At 43.6% G+C, this 2,755-nt stretch overlaps 1 protein-coding gene across 5 annotated transcripts in view; it reads left to right on the top strand.

Annotated features, from left to right (window-relative positions):
- The window catches only part of LOC116095654 (PRAME family member 12-like), a 15,064-nt gene that overhangs the window by 4,870 nt on the left and 7,439 nt on the right, over positions 1 to 2,755 (top strand). The window contains exons 1-2 of one of the 5 annotated variants that reach the window (XM_031376975.1): positions 1 to 50; positions 311 to 423. The exons of 3 other annotated variants lie outside the window; for them this stretch is intronic. The gene's annotated coding sequence lies outside the window, so the exon portion shown is untranslated. The remainder of the gene's footprint in view (positions 51 to 310; positions 424 to 2,755) is intronic. One more of the 5 variants, XM_031376974.1, reaches the window with a different exon arrangement.

Below are 2,755 nucleotides of genomic sequence, written 5' to 3'. Positions count from 1 at the left end.
GGAGTGGGGAGTAAGGGGGCAAGAGGCAAGAGAAGCAAGAGCCTTAGAAGGTAAGAGGGAGAGGAGGGCCCGAGCCTACCTGGCTGCTGCCAGGAACCATGGTGGTGGAATTTAGACAGAATACCAACAATAGGAAGGAGATAGGTAGATACTATGGATCTCAGAAATGTGCTGAGCACCTGATCAAATGAAATGATGGCTTGCTTGTTCCCTCCACACACCCACTGTTGGCTGATGATGGATGAGATGGGAAGTTAATTTGCCTGATTTGCAGTGTCTTACTGGGAGCATGAACCCTCTGCCTTTGCAGCTTGCTGGCTCTCTGCATAAAACATAGCTGGAAGGCTCAGTTCCTGGCTTTGCTCATTGAAGAGTGGTGACTAGCTAGAGCATTCTGGTTTCATATTCTGGTGGAACCCTCAGGTAAGCGACTGAGTTAATCAGGTGTCCTGCTCACCACCAGGACTTGGGACCCACAGGGGTCCTTGCTGGGAAACTCCTGGCTCAAGTACTTGCCTAGTATAAACAAGCCCTAGGTTTGATCCCCAGCACAACATGTAACCAGGCATGGTGGCCCATTTTAGCAACTGGGAGGTAGAGGCAGGAGGATCAGAAGTTCAGGATCACCCTTGGCTATGTGGTTGAGTTCAATGCCAGCCTGAAACCCAAGAGAAGTTATCTTATAATAATAGTAGTGGTAGTAATAATAATGATAATAATAATAGTAATAATAATAATTTTAAGTGTTTTAAAGAACCAGGTATAGCAGGTCATGCCTTTAATCTCAGCAGTCAGGAGACAGAAACACATGACTTCAAACAATGGCTGTGGCTTCAATTTTATATTTCCTGTCTCCCAACTCTCTCCATCATTGTCACTCAACACTTTTTGGTTTTGTTTCAGGTTTACAGCTTTTCTTGCCTGTGGTTTAAAAGAAATTTTGGGGGGCTGGTGAGATGGCTCAGCAGTTAAGAGCACTGACAGCTCTTCCAAAGGTCCTGAGTTAAAATCCCAGCAACCACATGGTGGCTTACAACCATCTGTACTAAGATCTGACAACCTCTTCTGGTGTATCTGAAGACAGCTACAGTATACCAGTGTACTTACATATAACAATAAAATATTTAAAAAAAAGAAAGAAAGAAAGAAAGAAAGAGAAAGAAAGAAAGAAAAGTTTGGTGGGCTGGGAGTGGTGGTGAATACTTTTAATCCCAGCACCCAGGAGACAGAGTCAAAGATACATCTTTGTAAGCTGAAAGACAGACAAAACAACACATTGAGATCTTATCTCAAAACAAACCAAAAAAGAGGGTTCTTGTAAGAAATGTAGTTTTTTTAAAAGTCTTATGTCAACTTAAGAATACATTCTGGGTAGTGTTATTGTTTCTTGTTAGGATGTAAAACTGATTTAAAAAAAAAAAACAACTTACTTCGACCTTGAAATTCCTAAATATATTCAAATAGTAAATCTCTGTTAGTTTCAGAATTAGGGTTCTTATGTGCTATGCTGCATGGCTTCTCTTTCAAAGATTTTACTTATATGCAGGCATGTCTGCTGCCTGCAGAAACTAGAAGAGGGTGTCAGACAGATCCCCTGGGATTGGAGTAGCAGTGGTTGTCAACCACTATGTGGGTCCTGCTGCGTACTGAACCCGGATCCTCAGCAGGTGGGGCTCTTAACTGCTGAACTGTCCCTCTCGCTCCTGGTGTGTGGGCCTGCCTGGTCTCCTGGAATAGTGCAGCTGCCTTCAGGGAAGCAATAATGCAGCTGCTTCAGGGAAGCAGATGCCTTTGGCATTAACTCTGCAGCTGCAGAGTTCATTCAGAAAGATGCTGTGGCTTCTCTGTATTTTCTCCACCTTCTTGATTATACAAGATCTTCCACTGATCAAGGGCACAGAAAGTTGTTACCTTGGCCAGTTCTGTGAGGCAATGTCATATTCCCTTACTCACAAGCTTTGTGAGATAGAGATAGGAAAATATGTACAAAGAGCCTTACACTTTGTGTGTGTGTGTGTGTATGTGTGTGTGTGTGTGTGTGTGTGTGTGGTGTTGTGGCTAAAATTAACTGTGGCTTTCTACCTCAGTTTAGATCATTTAGTTCCCAAATACAAGACACAAAACCTTTATATTTGTAATAAGCCTTAATAGTACTAGAGCTGGTCAGTCTACTTCCATATGAACAACCCCGAGATATCACTTGCCATGTTCTGCCTGGCTCACCCCAACTCCAACATGGCTCTCATGGCCGTGCTTTCAGGATCCACCTGCCCCATGGTGGCTTCTTCCTTCCTCTGTCCTCTTGAGGTCTCTGCCTCAGACTTCAAGCTCCAGAGCCGAAGCCATGCCTACCTCTCTTCTGCCCAGCTACCCAGCTACCGGCTGTCAGCATCTTTAGTTAACCAGTAATTTTTAAATTAAGGAGTAAAGTTACATAGTATCTGAGGATTTCCTTATCCCAGAGTCAACCAGACCTTGGGGGCTAGTATTTAGCATTATAATACATAGCAACAGACCAAACTTGAACATGTGTGTGCTCATATGGTACACGTGAAGTTAGAAGATAACAATGGGGAGTAACTTCATTCCTCCCAGCTCATTCATTCAGGCAGCAGGTCATAGCCTCCCATCTGGTAGTAATAGCCTGGCATTACAGATACCGAATACCACATCTGGCTTTTTGTGGGATCTGGGGATCAAACTCGGGTCTTCAATCTTGCCCTTTGGTTGATTTGGCCCACTGAGTCTTTTTTTT

The sequence above is a fragment of the Mastomys coucha genome, unplaced genomic scaffold (genome assembly GCF_008632895.1).
Source record: "Mastomys coucha isolate ucsf_1 unplaced genomic scaffold, UCSF_Mcou_1 pScaffold18, whole genome shotgun sequence".
Lineage (NCBI taxonomy): Eukaryota > Metazoa > Chordata > Mammalia > Rodentia > Muridae > Mastomys > Mastomys coucha.
This window is presented reverse-complemented; position numbering and strand designations above follow the sequence as displayed.